General features: G+C 35.8%; 1 long non-coding RNA gene across 2 annotated transcripts; it reads left to right on the plus strand.

Moving 5' to 3' along the window:
- The first annotated feature begins 842 nt into the window (after positions 1-842).
- LOC125689360 (uncharacterized) lies at positions 843-20,027 on the plus strand. 2 transcript variants are annotated; one of them, XR_007375217.1, is made up of 5 exons: positions 843-882; positions 1,282-1,320; positions 4,976-5,033; positions 17,442-17,648; positions 17,869-20,027. It is a non-coding gene; the product is annotated as an uncharacterized LOC125689360 (long non-coding RNA). The 2 variants fall into 2 exon arrangements; XR_007375216.1 differs by lacking the exon at positions 17,442-17,648.
- Positions 20,028-20,353: the final 326 nt, after the last annotated feature.

Genomic DNA, 20,353 nt, shown 5'->3' on the forward strand with positions numbered 1-20,353 from the left:
TTGTCTTCAGACATTGGAAAATGACTGACACTCTGCTTCAATGTCACATGTGCTTCAGTGTCACATATTTTATCACAATGTGACTGTGATAAAAGAGTCACGGAGAGGAAATTCTCTTCTCTACAATGACCAACTTGAAGATCATGCTGTAAGGAGACTATGCAGGGAAAATAGATTTTTGTCTAATAATTCATCTTGCTTAGTGAGTTGGACTCTCTCATAGATGCTTTAAGGGACTAATCTAATGGTTGGTAGGAGTCAGACAAGTTTTTTATTTTGTGAGAACTGGACCCTAGCATATAACATAACATAATTATCAAGTCACACTGATGAAAATTGTAATTTTCATATGTATTGTTGACTCAAAAGTAATTTCAAAGGCTATTGAGTAAGTGCAATAACAATTGACAGTTGTTCTGCAGTAACATTATAGAACTTAGGATATTAAGATTAAAACACCATCTTCTTTTTTGGTATCTGAGAATATCTTTCTCATTTGAGGCTTGAGAAGGAGAAAGCTCAGGTTATGTTTACAAAACCTTTTCTTCTTTGTCTTCAAAACAAAAATGTATCAAAATTCTCATGGGAATTTTTTAATGAATATGTGTTGTTGTCATCAATAATATCACAGGGCTAGTGAACAAGATATTGACTTAAATTATGAAAAAATTGTTGTAGTTGAAATTCTAAGTCATGGGCTGAAATAGTGATTAAACACCTGGTGGGAAGTCAGGGGCAACCCAGGAGAGCTCAGGTGCAATGCACCTGAGTGATTGGATGGAATGGAGCCAGGATCCACCCCTCCCAAATATCATGTAAGGGTTGGCAGTAGAGGTAAGGATATTTTGGTGGAGATCCCTATGTACCTGAGGTGTTCTGAAGGTAAGCAGCTTTTTTTTCTTTCATTTCTGTATTCGTAGCATCTGCATTTGGGCTTGTCCTCAGTTGTTGCAGTTAAGGATGTTGCTACCCTGCTATTATTGCTGTACTTTCCATCACATCATAACATTACAGTTGTTTATGCCTTTTTTTAAAAAACCTGTTGAGGTTATGTCATGTAACATTTTCCGAGATAAAGTAGGTTAATCCAAATCAGTGCACTAACAGCTCTCCACAGAACGTCTCTGGGGGCAACCTGCACGTGTACTGCAACCTATAAAGCAACTTACTCTTTCCCTTGGATGTATTAGAAAAGAAATAATTTCTATGCAATTGATTCTCTTCTGCAATTGATGCTCTTTCTGCATAGCTAGATAGAAACCATGTAACTTGTATTTTCAGATTTGATAAGCAGAAACTGCAGCAGCTGTTTCATTCCCAGTAAGTATCCAGTTTGCATAAATACTCGCCATGAAAACCCAACATTTACATGAGAGTCAAAGTAAATTTCACTAATCGTTTTAAACAGCCTCTTCTGATTAAATATAGTAGAATTTGAGAAATTCAAGAGGAAATTAACTTGCCTGCTACATGAGATGAATTAGTGTATCAGGAAGAATTGAATAAAAAAGTAACTTAAAGTAGTATCTTTTTAAAGAACTTGAATAATAACTTATTTCTTTCAGCCTTAAGTGTCTTGAGCAAAAGTTGAGGGAAAAAAAAATGCCTTCGCAGCAGAAAAATGGGAGAATGAGGGAAGAGCTGCTGAAATTTTGATTCCATTTCCTCCACCTCCTTTAACGCATGATATAATAAATAGATATAATAAATAAATAAATATAAATAGAGGGGAATAATCTCTCCCATATTAAAGGAAGTATGCAGCTATAGAGTAATCCTGCATTTATGCTATTTGGGAAAAATAAAATAGATTTAAAAAGTGAACAAATCACACCCGAAGAAGAGAGAACTAAATGTATTGTTCTTTTTTGTCCAGTAGCAGTTTTTTTTTTCTGTAGCACAAGTTAAAATACTCTTATGTTTTCCTGTATATGTTAAAATGTTGAGCTCAATAATGAGATTTTGAAAGATACAACTTCAGATTTTAATCATTTGAGGCATTGGCTGCCTTGGTGTAAGAAAAAGGATATATATATATATAATAGTTCATAAGAAAGAGAAGTAAAACTAGTGCCACATAATGTGAGCAGCCCTGGGAGGTGGTAGAAAGGAGGCCTGGGAGTAATAGACTCAAAGCCTTACTTTGCTGTCTCAGTGCAGGTGTGACAGATAACCTAACAAAAATTGCTGAACAAATTGACTAGTAAGGGGAGCAGTAACCTGTTAGGCATGGTTGTGTGAATTCTGGAGCTCTGGTCTTCTGTATGTATAACAACGTTCAGAGGTTTATCTGCATCCCATTATTTCCTGTAGCACGAAACGTGATTAATAGGTAGGCAGACACACACAGAGTGAGAATTACTTCCTGCCTTAGCCGTGGTAGAGTAGTATTGGCTTTGTAGTACTGAAGGCCCATCAAATATTCGTAACACAGCTATAGCATGTGTTTTCTGCTGGATTAATCTCTTTTCTCTAGTATGTCTCTTTGATACTATATTCAAACAAAATCAAATCAATGCTTGCACTGATTTCCCCTGAGCTCCTTCTAAATCTATGACATCCCTGAATGGGGTTAATCACTTTCCAACTCGCTTAAATTCTTGGAGGGGAGGGGAGGGGGATTTCTAGGACTGCTTGCCTAGGAGTTGGTACAAGCAAGCTGAAGGTTGTGGGCGTGCCATTTCTTTAATTTAGAATTGTTGTGGGTTTTTTATACTATTAGTTAAAGGAAAGACAACCATTTGCAGAGCTAAGTTACAGAAGTCTTACTCTCCGCTTAGATTTAGTGTCACCGCTCCTGTGTATGATTTGCAAGTCACACTTGTGTCTCTGCTTTCCTGTGTATAGAATGCAACATCTGTATTTAATAAAATACAGATTTTGTACTAAAAAAAATGAATTTGTTTACCACAAAGTTCAGCAGACTGCAAAATGTTAAGGTGTCAAAACTAGAAACCTTCTGTATTAATATACATAGCAATAGCTTTTCAAAACTTACTTCTATTTTTACACTGTAAAAATGAACTGATATTTTTTATTTTATTGTGGGCTAAAATCTTTATTGGTTTATACTGCTTATTTGTCTAGTTAGTGCATATTTCTACTGTGACTGTGTCTGAAATTGTTTCCAAAGGAAAGCAAGCAAAACTGCTTTACTGTATCAAAGCAGTGTAGAACAGAGTTTCATTTCTAACTAATAGGTAATTCTGAATCAGAAGAAAGCTTCCGTATCATTTTAATAAATCTGAAATCCAGTTCCGTGGCTTTTTAATGATTATGGTTTTGAAAGATGCCTCACTCTGAATCACTAACATCACCAAAAAAGAATGAACAGCAGTAATAAAATGGTAAATATACGCTTTAAAACTATTTGTTTACATATTTGATTTAATATTCTGAAGTTATTGTGCTGGCTTCATGTAATCTTTATTTTAATTACACAAGGCTATACATATCTACCATATAGGAAGATCTACATAGTACTTTATTTTCTGGAAGAATTTCACTATATTCTGTACAGTTACTGCAGAAAAGATATTATCCTCTATTTTAACTTGTCCATTAATTTGGAAAATTCTGTTTCAATGATTGGGAATAATAGTTAACAAATGCTCTCATGTTCTGTTAACTACTACACTGGATTTACAAAGAAGACTTAATTCAAATGCCTAGTAATGTCTACTTACAGGAATGTATGAATCTTTGAAATTTATATGGCATACAATTTACAGAATGAAATATCTTAATATTTAATTCCTTTCAGGGGTTTCTTCAAAAGTGTATGAAAAGGATAGCTTAAGATTGATTGCGAAGTAAAGACAATCTAAATCAGTATTCTGTATTCAAATCCAGGAGTGGTTCCAGCATGATTAAATAATTTGCTACTTTATCTCAATAGAAGGATTTGTATTTATGTAAAAAGATGTTAACTAAGATTAAAATAATGCTTGATTTTTTTTTTATTTTTTTTTCCTCTGACCTCTTTTAGATATTACAGCGTTACAGTTATAGGAGTCTTTTGTTCCCTTTAGAAATGAAGTATTTTAAACTAATATTTCAGCACACAAAGGCAGACATTTATTATAAATTGGCCACTTTTTGGCTACCTTGTGAGAAAACTACTGCAATACAAATCTTCATCTCTGAGGGAGTTTGTATAGTTTTGTAGTGAACAGTTATCAAAAGAAGGTTTGAAGAAATAAATGCAGACAGGTCTTGTGTACACTCCTATAACTCAACCAATCAACAGACTCAACCACTCCATTATTTTCTTTTGAAGTGATGACTTGTGCAGCCAAGGAGATATCTTTCCTGATTTGGTTAAATCCTGTCAGCTATATTTGAAAGACAAAAACATTCCTGTGGGCAAATATTTTTCTGCAGCATCATCAGGATGTTTCATGTACTGCAATTACCTTGGGGGAACTAGGGGAGAAATATCTAGGGGAGAGATGCATGAAGACATTGATCTGAAAAGCAGACTGGATTATATCTAGGAGAATCTTCTTTTAACCTACATTATATATCCAGACTTATACCCTAAATCAATGCTTCTGGTTCAAGCAAGTGAAAGGAAAACAAGTACATTTAGAAGCACTTTTTCTGACTCTAGGAATAAATACTGAAATGAATTCAGAGCACTTCATTAAAAAGTTTATTTCTAGACTGGGGAAAACTGCCATTATTTGGTGCAATTTTTCTTAGCAATTTAAAAATGCTTTCTGTTGAAGATAAGCACTCTCTGAGGAAATGCAGTAGAATCTGTCACTTTGACCAGAGGGAGACAGAATGAAAAGTTGAGATTTGCTTTGTTCTTGCACTGTTGCCTGAAATACCAGGACAGAGAACTGATATATCTTTTTGAAAGGAGAATAGGGCATGCAAGATGTCATTCTAAATTTAAGTCTTCAGTCGTCACAAATTATGTTAATTTGACGTTTTGCCTCACCTAAAATATTTGTCCCTTAACCTACAGGTGTATACTTGCATTTTGGATTGAACTTGTCTATTTAACCAACTGATTGGAAAGGGAGGTATGTGAGTCAGTCTAAATATAACACAAATGAAAAAAAAAAAAAAAAATGCTTGAAATCTTGTTTAAAACAAAAAAAGGTAGCTAAATATTGACTGGTAGAAATGTCTCTTTATAAAGCTGAAAAGCCTGTCAGAAGCCACCTGAGAAATTCTTACTGGTCTGGATCTACCTCTCTCTCTCTCTCTCTCTCTTTTTTTTTTTTTTTTTTTTTTTTTTTTTTTTCAAAGGTAGATAAGACTCTTCCCCGTGAATATGACTGGGAGGGAAAGATACATTGACAAGTATTTTTTTTTTTCCACTGACTTACAACTCAAGAGCTTTGCAAAATGGGTATGCTTGTTTACTACTTGCACAGTACAAGGATGCATTTAGTTATTAATTGGCTCCTTTTCAAGTGACAGGATTTATGGGCACCACTGCAAATTGCCATGCCAGCATTTAGTGGCTATGATTGGCTTTCTGAGCAAACTTCAAATTTTGTGTGATTATTTTGATTTTCGTCATCAAATAATTCATTTTTTTGTGAGTTAATCAACATTTGGTGTTCCTACAAAAGCAGCTACAAGCACACAATGAAACCACTGCATAAAATTTAACAAACAGCAGCTCAATTAAAACAGATCTTGGCTGGTGGAAGTATCCTGTTCCTGTAGCACGCCAGCCCATAACATTTTAACTGCAGCCCTGCATATGCTGACAGAATACATCACTTAATTTTTTTGTCTACTACTAGAAAAGCATGTTCTCTGCATGGAGGGATTTAGTTCTGGTCTAAGAGCTTCCAAGAACTGTGTAAGCAGCAACTCAGAGCATCAAATTGCTGTTGTGGCTGGCAAGCTGTGGTCAAAAGAAAGAGCATTTTATTACAAAGCAGTGTAGATTTATAAAAGATAAATATAGCTTGTGGTAAAGGAGTACCTTTCAACACTGCTTAGGTGTCTTACCAGGCATCAGTGCTTCTGTACAAAAGGTGCAGACAAACCTGAAGTGATTATGTCTGTGCCAAATTCAAAACCCAACAAGTGCACCTTAGGTAATAAATTGTAATTAATTTATAGGGTTGTGAACATTCCCTGTGAATTCTTGGATTTCTGAGCAACGTGACCCATTCTATTACATTTTTTGTACAATCAGAATGCTATAAAGGATGGACTGTATTTTAAGTGTCCCACTTCTTTCAGTCTTGGGTAAGGAAAGCCTTGCTGTTATCTAATTACTTAATTTGTGTCAAGTAAAGCGCAAAATTCATATGAACATTTTTATTCATTATGTGTAAACAATCAACAATGATAATTAATTTTGTAAGAGACAAGGAGGGAAGAGACGCAAACTATAGCTGATCTAACCACACCTAGATATTACCAGAAAAATCTCTGCTTTCTCAAAGCATCTTTTTTAAATTAGTATTTATCCAGTGATTAAACAAAATTTTCATAATTTCATTATAAAATGATGAAATTAGAATAATTTGATTCTATATCATAGAATCATTTGAGTTGGAAGGGACTCTTAAAGGCAATCTAGTCAAATTCACCTGCAATGAACAGGGACACCTACGGCTACATCAGGTTGCTCAGAACCACCTCCAGCCTGACCTTGTATGTCTCCAGGGATGGGGCATCCACCACCTCTCTGGTCAGCCTGTTCCAATGCCTCACCACTCTCACTTCGAAAAAAATTCTTCCTTATATCCAATCTCTTTTCTTTTAGTTTGAAGCCATTTGCCCTCATCCTATCACCACAGACACCAGTGAAGATTTTGTCCCTTTCTTCTTCTAGCCCCTATTAAATACTGAAAGACTTCTCTGTCAGCTCTCCCCAGAACCTTCTCTTCTCCAGGCTAAACAGCCCCAGTTCTCTTAGCCTGTCCTCACAGGGGAGGTGTTCCATCCCTTGGATCATTTCTGTGACCCTCTTATGGACACGCTCCAAAAGGACTACGTGTCTTCTGTACTGAGCACTCTATATCTGTACGCACTGCTCAAGGTGAGGTCTCACAGAGCAGAGGAGCAGGAACACCTTCCTCAACCTGCTGGCCACTCTTCTTTGATGCAGTCCAGGATATGGTTGGTTTTCTGAGCTAGGCACATTGTTGGCTCATGTCCAGCTTCCCATCCACCAGTACCCCAAGTCCTTTTTGGCTAGGCTGTGCTCTATCCTTTCCTCCACCTGTTTGTACTGATAGTGAGGGTTGCCCTGACCCAGGTGCAAGACCTTGCATTTGGATTCATTGAGCCTCATAAGCTCCTGCTGGGTTCGTTTCTAGAGCCTGTCTATGAGTGGTATTCCATTTCTTGTGCATATTGACCACACCACTCAGCTTAGTATCATCTGCAAACTTGCTGAGGGTGCACTTAATCCCGCTATTGATGTAATTCATGAAGACATTAAAGAGCACTGGTTCCAGCATTGTCCCCTGAAAGACACCTTTCATCACTGATCTCCATCCAGACGTTGAGCCATTGACTACTACTTTCTGGCTGCAATCTCACAACCAGTTCCTTGTCCATCAAATCTGTATCTTTCCAACTTGGACAGAAGGATGTTGGGGGTACTATGTCAATGGCTGTACTGAGGTCCATAGAAATGGCATCAATGGCTGTTCCCTTGTTCACTGACACAGTTAAGTCATCATAAAATTGGTAAGGCTATAACATTCATGGCACTGTGATGTAATTAAGTAATGAGACAATGACCAAACTAGATGAAATTTTATCTGAAAAACATATATTTACCTTAGAATGTTGTTTTTTGGGTTTTTTTTGTTTTGTTTTTGTTATTGAACAGCCCTCTCCCCAATAGTATATCTATCCCCAACAATATATCTAATGCATACAAGATCTAAATCAGTAGTTTTCTGTCAGATCAAATGTTGTCATGTTACATGTGAAGCCAATTCTCTGTGCTGCAGTTCAGTGGTAGAGAATGCAGGTGAGTACAGTCTTAACAATCAGGTATTCAGTTAGCCAGAGCACACTTACCTGATGAGCTCAGTTTCAAACCTCATAGTAGAGCTACAGAAGTGAAGGAAAGTTAGAAAGTTTCTTGGGAAGATACAAGAGGGTGTTGTTCCAAGTACTGTGAGCTGAGAGGTAAGTGACCCAAGTGCTCTTTGAAGACTAAGCAATTACCACTTGTTTCAGAAGTAACTACAAAAATATATTTTCATTCAACTGCTACTTTATTTCATTGTTTACATAATAAAAAACTTAATTTTAATGTATTTACAAATTTTTATTTTCTTTGAGGGTGGTTTTTTTGCAAATGGTTCCACACTTGTTTATGTTTAAAATCCTTTAATTATTTTCAATGTCATCCTTGATGAGGACAACTGGTACCATTTCTTATAATTTCTCTTTTCAGAGAACAAATTTCAGATGATTTTTACTACTTATTTTGGACTTTCGCATCTTTGTTTTTGGAGGAAAGTTTAGGTGTCTTGTATACTTAAGTATCTAGGTGCCTTTATCCATCTGATTTTACTACCATGTTATTGAAATTTACTCTTTCAAAATCTGAAGCTTAGTTTCATGTCTAGTTTTGCCTGCTATTTTATTTAAACTAAGATTGCTAGTGGTCATGTTTTCCCAAAACTATTTTGTGCTAGAATCCTTCTGTAATTTCTAATCTCCTTGCAAAACTAGGGCATAAATACCACTGTCTTCTCTGACTGACTTGGTGACTGTTTGACACAGTGAGCTGTTATCTAGCTAATCAGAGAATTATTGGGCCCTAGCATTGTTATTCTTGTTTGTTTATCAGGCTGCCTGCAGAGTGAGTGAGTCACAGAAAAATACAGTTCCTCATGGTATAGATTTCTACGATATCTCATAGTGATAATTATCCATTATACTCTAACAGGCATACAGAATTAAACCAATAGTTTCAAGGGGCTTTATTAATCTTTCCTGAATTGTTTTTCTCTGAAGACATCTTGTTTGATCCATACGTTTGTTTTTCCTTTATTGCTATCTCCTTCTCTCAAGCAGCAATTTATAATGATTAACACTTCAATTCCAGCTCTGGAATGTTGAGCAAGATAGAAGCCCATTATAGACTATGCTAGACTTTATAGTCAGATGACTAATTATGTATTTTCTAATAAACGAAAAGACACAAAATATTGATCTTACCATCTCTGCCATTGTATGACAGTATGGAGTTTAGTCTAGAACTGAGGGATGAGGTTGTGTAGAGCATATCTGGTTTTTCCTCCAAGTTACAGGCTACAATCAGGAAATGATACCATGACATGAAGGAATAGAAAAAAATTGAAGTACTTAGGGAGATTATGAAAGCGTTCTGAAGAATAAAAAAATAAAAAGTGTAAATTTTTTGCATAACTTGAAGATTATGTATCTATTTTTGTTAATTACTAGATAAAGATACATTGATACGTCTCTTTAAGGAAGCTCCCTGTCATTCAGGATGGTCATAGTGAGAATTCTATGTACTTCTTTAACTTTAGTTCACCAAACAGAAATATTGAATGGAGAGAGTTAGGGCAAGATGGAATCAGATCACAAGTTCTTCAAGTATTTTACCAGATATTTTTGATGTAGTCTTACACTGATATAAAAAATAATGTTGTCATGGAAATATATGCTATGATCACAAGGCTTCTGGCACCATTAGAGTAGTAGCCCTAATCATATCAGTGGTCAATATACTCTGTATATTGTTCTTATTATTTAGTGCACAGGAATTTCAGTTTGGAGCTGAAAGTCACATTGGGGTTTATACATTAGTCATGATTTTTATTTTGTTAATTCTCTTCCTAGTGCTGCGATTTCCAGAATGAATTACAACATGATACTTATGTAAGAGAGAAGTTACCTATTCTTTTTCATGGAAATGGTGTTACTACTGATACTCAGTTCCAGTCCTTGATAAAGTAACAGTTTTCAAAATATAGTGACTGTCACTTACTGGTTTTCAACTTGGTTTTAATGGTTACTGAAATAATTCATCAAAATTCACAGTGAAACTCAAGAAAATTTACCATAGCTTCCTTGATTATGGCTAGGTATCATAACAGAGTACTGCATTTTCCCAACCTTGTGGAATACATCAGCTCAGTATTAGGTGAAACCAGTCTGCATAAATGTCTTGACTTTCAAAAAGGGAAAAATAGAAAGACCAATTTGTTAAGCTATGTACCTTTTAAAAAAACTTGTGCTGAAAACTTGTGGAAGTTCCGCACAAATGTGCACAAGAACTTCTTTACAGTGAGGTGACGGAGCACTGGAACAGGCTGCCCAGGGAGGTGGTGGAGTCTCCTTCTCTGGAGATGTTCAAGACCTGCCTGGATGCCTACCTGTGCGACCTGCTGTAGGGAACCTGCTTTGGCTGGGGGGTTGGACTCGATGATCTCTGGAGGTCCCTTCCAACCCCTACAATTCTGTGATTCTGTGAATTTCAGCTTTTCACACAAAATCAAATCCTTTTTGAAGTTGTTTGGCTTGCTCTGGTAGAAAGTAACTAAGTAAACTCTCAGCAATGTATATGTCTTTTGAAAAAGTTCAGCAATCCATAATTTTTCATTCGATTAATCATTAGTAGTTGCATATGAACTTTGAATTTTCTTGAAGAAAAGTACCTTGTAATTTGAAGTAAAACATTTACTTAGATGAAAACATCTACATTGATAAATTGCTCTTGGTAAACCAATTTGCAAATGATTTTCACAGTGCAAAAATCTTCCTTTTAATAAAAATGTAAATTTTTGCTGTTGACTGGGTAGAAATACCAAGGAAAAAAATGTAGGTAGCTTTATATATAGTGATATTCCCGTGAAGGCGTAGGTCCAGATCTCATTTCACATCTAAGTAAAGCAATGGAAATATTAGAGGGTTATGTTCTTCGTGTTATTATTGGAATAATAATTATAGAATTATAATAAATAGAATTGCATTCAGTACACTGAATAACTTGTTCTCTTCACACAGAAATACGTATTAGACAAATGTTTCTAATAAGTGGCATGAATTGTCATTGTTAATATAAGGTCCAAGAAAAAAAAACACAGCAAAGTCACTCAACCAACACATAAGAATAATAACATCCAGGATGTATATAATGTCTTTCATTGAATATACTTCCAATCCTTTTCAAAAATACACAAGGCTACCATCTTTTTAAGAAGTGGAAATGAATAGATTATTATAGACCATTAAAGTGTCTGGTTAACCCTGGGCGGGGAAGGTATAAAATAATGTGCTAGATATACTTTTACTTCAGTACTATACTTATAACAACTCCATCAAAATAGCATACAGTATTAGATTTATTTCAGGAACATACTAAAATAATGTGTCATCTTAAATAATTTCAGGAAAAAAAAAAACAAACCACAATGAAACAGTCCTTGAATCAAAATGTTCTTAATTTGTGTTCACTGATTTTGATATGTATTAGTATTTAAATTTTTGTAACATTTTTATTTAAAGAAAACATTTTCTTTCAGAAGAATCAAATAACAACCAAGTGTGAAACCAGTAGGAATTCATAAATTACTATGTGTCAATGAAAATAATAGACTACTGTGTTTAGGTGATGAATAATTTGTTCATCTATTTCATCTCATTATTGTTTCTTATATAACAATGCTAATTGACACATTAGTAAAGAGTTGCAAATTCAAAGAATAGGGGACCAACAATTGAGTTGCATCATCCTGAGTGCTTTTATTATAATGTCAGAGAAGTCCATACTACTTCTAATGTAAGACTTATTCTTATACCTGAGACGCCCTAGTTTAAGCAGACAGCAGCTCTGATGTAAAGATGAATGCTGGGTATTATGTTTTATTGCTGCTGAGTTTTCTGCACTGTGTCAAGATAACTCTTCTCAGTGTGGTATAATAAGCATTTTGATTTTCTGTTTTCAGTTTTTATTGCTAAATACATTCTCACCTTTATGAATTTGTTTCTGCACACATAAAAATAATCTAGAAGGAATAAAATGCCATCTTGTTACAACATAAGTGTTTGAACTGCTGCATATTTGAATGCTATATGCAGGCATACATCCCACTAGACCAGATTTCTCAAAGCCCCATCCAGCCTGGCTGGAGGTCCAAGTGTTGTAACAGCATTGAACTCGGTAGGCTTGACATTGTTCAAACAGTTGGCGATTTCTGTTAGAAGATTTGTTTATACTAAACCTCTCTAAAGGCTTCTCTGAGCAATGTTCAAATAGCACAAATGCAGTCCTGAAGGAATCAACAAACACTTTGGACTCTGCTAGGAAGGTAAATCAGTATAGAGATATTTTCCTTTTCCCAGTTCTTAATGGAAGTCCAAGAGTATCATGTTAAGTATTGATTTTAATTACTTACCCATTTGTTTAGCTGCTCTCATTCCCGTGAAGTATTTCTTTCTCTAGCACAAGATGTTTTAGAGTTCAGTTTGAGCAGTAACACCTTTTTGTGTGTTTTAGGAAGCAGTAAAAATTACCCATGTATGAAATTAGAGAAGTTCGGAGCCAGTTGGTGGAAATATAATTTGTAAGAAACTGTGAACCTAGTTTAAAGGATTAAGACTTCTCACTAAAAGGAAGCTATGTGAGGGAATGGGCTCCATGTATAGGCTCTGCTCCAGAGCTTTATTCAATACTATGCTTTGTTTGGGAATGCATAAGTTTGAGATGCTCTTTTGGGCAGAGAACCTTGAGAGCTACTGACACTCTGTGACTAATGGACAGGTCAAAATGGGAAAAGATCTCTTGCTTCCTGGCCATCTGCTTCTGGAGATTCAACTGGAGAGACAGGGCAGGAGACAAAGCAGGTGAAAATAGGAGTTCTTCATTAGGAGTCCTGAAGCTTGTAAGACTGGCCAGATCTGTAAGTCTTTGAGTTCTGTACCCCCACACATACTTCAGATCTAATTGCAGTTTCTATGGTAGCTCTTGTCTGGGAAGAGCAGAGATACCCTTCTACAGAACTTTTTCTATGTTTTATTGTGCAATGACATAAAAGATATCTCAGAGGGTAGAAAATGAAGGGATCAAATTAAAAAGTCATTGGCAATGTCTAGACAAGCCAGTAATTACATAAAAGGGTTCTTCCAATAATTCTTAAGATATTCATATTAGTTAATCAGTAATAAGTCATGTGATAGGTAAACATATACAGTTATGAAACTTTGGCTTGAGTTTTGCATAGGTGAGAGCAGGAAAGCCAAGTCAGTTTTTCATCAGAATTAATAATTAATCTAAGAGATTAGTTCTTTTTGTCTCCTTCCTTATTTGTTTTTGGTTATCATCCCCTTGGTCTCTTAGTTTTGTGCATAAACCTTTACCATTTGTATTTTTGTAATTTGTAGATCATATAACAGTTGAAGTTCAAACTAAGCCTTTCAGGCAGTGCTAAATGCAGAGCATCTGAGTGTTCACATCCAACATAAGATCTGTTAGAATTTTTTGCAATAACATATATTTTCAGATAATAATACAAATTCACATTTGGGTAGCTTGCAAGAATTCATTGTAAGAAAAATGAAGCACACTCTTACAGTTACCATAAATAATGTATCTGAGGAAAAAGGTAATAGATTGTATTGCCTTGCGAGATGTTCCATTGTAAAACTAGAAAGAGAAAGGAACATCCATTATGTTAGAAAACTCATTTCAATTTCTTCTTGCGCTTCAAATAAAAACTGCCCAAACTACACATAGTACTTAAACACAATCATTCACTACTTTAGTGGGAACTGAAATGCCTAACGTGAATAAACTAGGGTGGTTTATTTTTCACCCGTTGAGAGGGTGGAAACAAGCTAATACTGGTAAAGTAAAAATTCAATGTGTAGGAAAAATAGTTCACTTTCACTTGGTCTCTCCTTTGACTTCTCCACTGAACCCTCAAATATTACAAGAGCTTGTAAAAATGCTGATCTACTGATCAGTAAAAAATTTTTGCTATTTTTCTGTGCTTCTACCCAAATTGGCTTGGAACTGCCTTTTCACCTCAGGAGTGTTTCATTTCAAAAAGTTAGTAGTAAACTACAATACAGGAAATGTGGTTGTGTGGACATGAAGTGTTGTTAACAGCTCAATGTGTAGAGAAAAAGCCAGTACATCCCTTGCAAGAATAGAATTGACCTGTGGATTTGCTCAAATGCAGGATAAAATTGAAAGTAGAGAAAGTGTTTCTTCCTCTCCTTAGAAATAAAGCAACAAAATTATATTTTGCTACCACAGTGCAGGTCTCGCCAGTTCTTGAATGAGGTGAAAATGAAGGGGAAGCATGAAAGAATTCTGTTCTTGCAGTCTTAAAATGAGAGTCATCATGAGAGAATTTTATTAACTTATCATTGAATTTCTCTGCTGCATGGGTTGTGGTTTAAAGGGCTGATATCCCTCACACTCATCATACATTTAGAGTTTGGAGTTAAAGTCCCATTTTTTTATAAGGCGTCCAATTGACTCTTTGGAACTCTGAACTGTGAATTCTTAGAGCTTTGATTCTCTGATGAAAATTTTAGGGAAAGAGAAAAGTTTGTAAGTGTTCAACTAGCTTTATATTTTATCTTTTTTGTAAGGCACAGGGTAGAGGAAAAGAAAGGTGATGGATTTGCCGACAGATTTCACAGGTGCTCTGTTCATCTTTGAAAGAGCTGTTTCCTTATGGCATCATCTTGGAGCTATAATATCTTGATCACAGTGATGCCTTGTCTGGGTGAAGACATGCATATTTGTCCTGTAGGATTTCTTTATTGTTTGCAAGGTTATCATACTTGTTCACTATAAGGCACACCAATATATATCCAATCAATATATATATGTATTTTATATATAATGCAGCGCAACACAATGTCTTGCATAAGGCCAAATTGTTCTCAAATCAGTAGATATGTTAGGCTTATTTACTTTTATGTGAATACATTCTATGTAAGTAGAGATGCTGATAAAGACTGCTGGGCCACACATGTCTACTTGTGATTGAATGAGTTAATGAAGGAAAACAGTTATTCCTCTGATTGAAAACATCTGGGCTGTCCATTACCACCTCAACAAGCTTTTATTTGTGGACCATATCTTCAGCACACTAGAAACTGTGGGTTTCTCACTCTCTTATTCTATTCTTGATAGAATACTAACAATGCTAGATTCTGCAATGTTGAAAAGGCATGGAGAAGGAGAGCGTTTGTTCCAGGGTGTCCAGTAGAGTATATTTTCCAGTGCAACATGGAATAATAAGAAAGGCAAGTAGTGCCATGAACAAAGTCTGGTCAGCCAGATTAATTGATGTGGACATTTAGGACTGTGGGAATGTCTATTTCAGCTGGATTAATATGATTGAGAACTTCTAAACAGGGAGACAGTGACCAGATAGAAACCTGGCTGGTTGTACAAATTGAGAAATACAGAGATGGAGTGTGAGAATACTGATAAAAGTAAGGTTATCTAAGTGAGGATTTCTACATCAGGATGATAACTAAAGGGGGAACAGTAATGAAAATGCTGAGACACGGATCTGACGAAGAAAACTTGAGACAATGGCAAGAATCACTTCTCCCACACAGACTGATGGCCTATCACACTGTAGACACTGTTTCCAGGAAGATCAGCCTGGATTTTGAAGCTGATCAGACTGGGAGAGTGCAGAAAATGCAGAGCTCAGCAACCTCAGAAAGGTATGGAAGGAAAGGACAAACATAGAAGGATAGGTAGAAAAGGGTATAAATGAGCGATAAATGTGAAACTAGGCTTGTCAGTCACTTATCATCTAGCTGAGACCTGCACTGGATCACTACAGTTTGTCCTGTCTTATGTTTTCTCAATGAATCTCCCCTTAACTCTCTTTGTGTATTCACACTCTCTTTTGCGTGTATGCACATTACGAGGATAATGTGACAGCTCTTGGTGAGAGCGGTGTGTGAGTGAACGAAGGACAGTGAGTTACTGGAGTCAGGTCTGGGAAGCAGACATGCCATTGGTGTGTCTTGTGTGTAGGACTGAGATTTAGTGCCAGCTACTGGATTCAGACATGAGGTGTAAGCCTACAGGGTCTGTGATGTGAGCAAGTGGGGGAGTCTCAATGCTGTTTACTGGGACAAGTGTGGGTCTTCTACTCCCAGCAACTTGGATGGGAATTGTATGTGCTCCCAGACCAACTACTGCTGGGAATCTAGTGTGACTGTGACCTTGTGTGTGTGTGACATGAAAGGATTAATTGCCAGCTACTGGGGGGTGAAATGTGAGTGGAATTTAGTGCCAGCTACAGGAATCAGACTGATATGGGTAAGGTAGGTGTGGTCCAGAACCAAAGCAACTGGAGAAAGTGGCCGTGCTCTTTTCCTCACTCAAAAAACAAAGCAATGAAATTGACTTTTAAAACGTGGAAGTAGGAACCCCCAGAATGATTCTTGTGGTAGTAAGATTTACCAAAATATAGGACAAGTGGATTCATTCTCTTCTCTGCCTGGGAAAATAAGAAAATTCTATTACTCTCCTTTTGACTTGTCTCTTCTTCTCAGAAAAGAGGTTCTGTTTCTGGAGGCCAGAAAGAGGGAGTAACCAGAGGTGTTGTTTGATGTTCATAACACTAAATTGCAAAAGAATAAACCAAACTCTCAGTCTCTCTAGGAGATTTTTTTTGTCTTTTATCTGTTGATGTTCATATAAAATATTTAACTTTTTATGGCAGCTGAAATTACCTTGGCAAGGATTTAAATTCATTTTGCTTACTTTCTTCTCACTACTCTAAAGTTTTCTTGCAACTTTTTAAGCAACTATACATACGTTATAAAACAAAGTAGATAGAAAGTTCTCTATTTTACAATATATTGTCATTTTTTGCAAAGACAACCTCTAGACAAATCTATTTGATACCCATGGTCTACTCATAGAAATCAGTAGGACCAGTTCTGTTTATTTTAATCAGTGTTTTTATGAAAGCTTATAAATTACATGCACCAGACAATAAAATTAAGTTCTTGGTCTCCAGAACATCTGCCAAAATTGCCATAATTGCCCACAAATGGGGAAATGTCTTGCTGCATGGTTTAGTCTCAGATCTGCATTAAAAAGATTAGTCAAATTTATCGTGCTCCTTCTGTCTATAATTTTTCCTGTGGGGAATGTTTGAAATGTTAAAAATGTGACTTTTTATTATGTCCAGTCTTCCTTTTCTTCCTGGTATGCTTGATCTCATACCAGTTACCAAACTTCATCTTTAACAAAAAGCAACTTTAAAAAAAAACAAAACAAACAAACAAAAAAACACATACGCAGCTGTTTCCCATTTCTAATGTAAAGAGCAATTAAGAAACCGTTATAATAAGGACAGTCTTTTAACTTTCTTCAAGGCAACTACAAGTAATTTAATTGTAGCATGTGCAAAGAATTTCTAATGAGACTAATTAACATATGTTTATTTCTAATTTTTCCACTTTTCACCCAGCCCTGGGCGAACTTCTAAGTGCTTGTTACTGAGCAAGAACAGCTAAGAAAGCAAACATCTTTCAGAATTAGCAAGTATCACTGCTCATTCATCTGAGGAATTGATTACTACGCTTTTGCCATAACTATGGAAAAGAGCAAAACTGGTCTTACTCTAACTGCAGAATTGAACTGAACTGTTGATTGATCTTTTCTTCTTTTTCTTCAGGTGGGAATACTCCTCTGTATACTCCTTTTATAGAAAATTATCCTTTTATATCCTTTTATAGAAATGTTTCATTGCTCTATACTGTCAATAGGTATAATATCAATAAGGCTATAGGAAGAGCTGACCAGAAAGAGAACAAGCATACAAAGCAATTATTAATATCTAATTAATAGAACCTGGAACTAATCAGCTGTCCCGTTCAATTGCTGCACTGGTATAGGACCTTTTTGCCTCTTCAGAAGAATAAAACTCAGCAACGTGAAGTCCATGTACCAGAAGCTGAACCAGAAGCTGAAGCAGAAGGGATCCCTGATTTGCAGACTGAATGTTCAGGATCTTTTGAGCAACTCAAAGAAGATATGGTGGTAGAGTAAAGGAAAGCTCAAATTATTCGTGGCTGACACAGGGATATTATCCTCTGCATAATTGTTGTGTGTTGAAGAGATGGAAGGTGAACAAAGTACAAATGGTATGCATGAGTATGAGAGAAAGCATATGTGGTGTATGTTTTTCTAAATCTTAAAAGAATGACTTTATGCTTATGTTAACCATACAATTGTTTAAAATTATGCAGGCAGAAAAATTCGTTTATCTGGAAAATGAGCACAAAGTAATTAAAACTTGCCAACAATTTAGTAATTGTATCCCGTGCTATTTAACATTACTGGGTGGGCATATGAAACTATAGGACATCTGGAGGATGAGGGTAAAAACAGTCCACACTGGTGCCAGAGTTGGTCTAAGTTCGTAATTGTCTGAAACAGACCTCTATGCCAATTAGCATCAAATAGACATCTGTTTTGTACATTTAGGATCTGATTGAATGAGTCAAACTTTTACTCATCAAAGCTATCAGGCAGAATCAACACCAAGACCTAAAAAAAACATTCTATGGGAACAGATACACAAGGATAATGTTAAATGTCAGGGCAATAAAAGGAGAAAAAAGAAGGAAAAAATGGGAGAGAACAGCCATGTGGGTGGGCCCCTATTTAATAACTGCAAAAGGATAAACAAGTATTTAGCAAAAATTATTCATTTACGGAAAAATCAGACCTTTGTTTAGTAATCAGATTAAGTTGCACATATAAGAGGACAGACTCTTACCTTCTAGTAAATGCTATATATATGGTTAAATTTCCTCTGCCAAAGCCAATAAAAACAATGATTTTTCAAATAAAAGAGTGAGTAATGGAGCAACTACATATGGAAATGAAAGCAAGCTCTGTTTCAGTAGTGTTATTCACGGTGATAAACATTATCAGAGGATGATGCATATAACAACACCCAAGTTGGGAATAAACAATTCATTTCAAAAGAAGCTCAAGCTAAAGTTAGATTAACTCTAGTATTCCAAACTTTTATTCTGCCTTTTTTCTTAAACATACAAAGGAATAATATCCCTTCTCTTATTCATTTGAGCTTTGCAAAAATAAAGTGCGTTAGAGGTGATGATTTTGTGATAATTGGAAGTGTATAACCTGAGACTATTACTACAAGAATCCTGAGAATAGCTTTGTTACACTTACTAGCCATGATAAACTAAGAAGTGCCTAAAAGAAAATATAGGATTGGATACATGGGACTTTTACTGGAGCCATAAAACTGCATTGCACAATTCATTTCTTAAGGACTCCAAATTAAGATTTATTTTCTGTATAGTGTACAACAAACAGTCTCAGAATCACGAAAAGAAGATAAGGTAAAAAAAAAAAAAAAGGAATAGAGAGATCTGCTGCAAAATATGGACATGCTAACAGCCAGGGGGCCAAATACTGACATTTTTAATATGCAGTAGATGGTTTCAGTTGCAGTGAATAGGAATGGTTTGAAAGTGTCCATGAAAGTAGAAGGAAAGTGAAGTTGTCTGTACGGAACTACTAAAGAAAAAGAAATTCATTCACAGTAGAATCTGTCCCAAAGACACCTTCTGTATTGGGAAGCTGCTGTTTATTATTAGAAGATCCCTGGGGTTTCCAGGATCTTTGAGGTGCATGGAAAAAGGCAGAACACAGTCTCTTAACTTTTCTGATGTTTCAAAACGCGGACATCAAAGGAAAGCAGCACTGAAGAGGGAAAGATAGAGTCTGAGAAAAACAACAGAGATAAAAGTTGAAAATAGCTAGGTAAAAACTAGAGGACTGAACCTGACATGATACTTCTTAAATGTGTTCCTTTGCAGCCAAAACTCAGTGAAAGCTTTTAAGAAGACTTCATATATAATAGTTATTTTCTGAATTTCAAAGCCATTTTATGCTATTTTTTGTATTTGTCGATCTCAAGGAATGGCTTAAAATACGATCAGTATGGCGAAATGTAATTAGGTGTTTATTATCCATTTCTGAAAGGAGTGATGTATTTCCCTGTATTGCAGAGAGGCTAGCTGACTGTCTCTGGGAGTGCTTTTTGAACCCAAAGTAACGTTATGAAAAAAGAATAATGTTCTTTTTAAGAAAAGGGAGAGAAACTTTCTAACTTTTTTGTTGTTGTTATTTAGAGAGATGCAGGCTGTCCTACCTTCAATATGATGCAGCTAGTCAGGGATGTTAATTTCAGTAGACCCCAGTTTGGTCTACCAGGCAGTGTAGTTTGTATTTGGGTTGAAGCTGTATATTGCAAGTTTATTCCTGCTCACATTCATAAGTAGTAGATCTGCTTTTGTAATCTCATTGAAAACTAGTAAAAAGAAAGCCAAACTTTTTGCA

Source organism: Lagopus muta, chromosome 2 (genome assembly GCF_023343835.1).
Source record: "Lagopus muta isolate bLagMut1 chromosome 2, bLagMut1 primary, whole genome shotgun sequence".
Lineage (NCBI taxonomy): Eukaryota > Metazoa > Chordata > Aves > Galliformes > Phasianidae > Lagopus > Lagopus muta.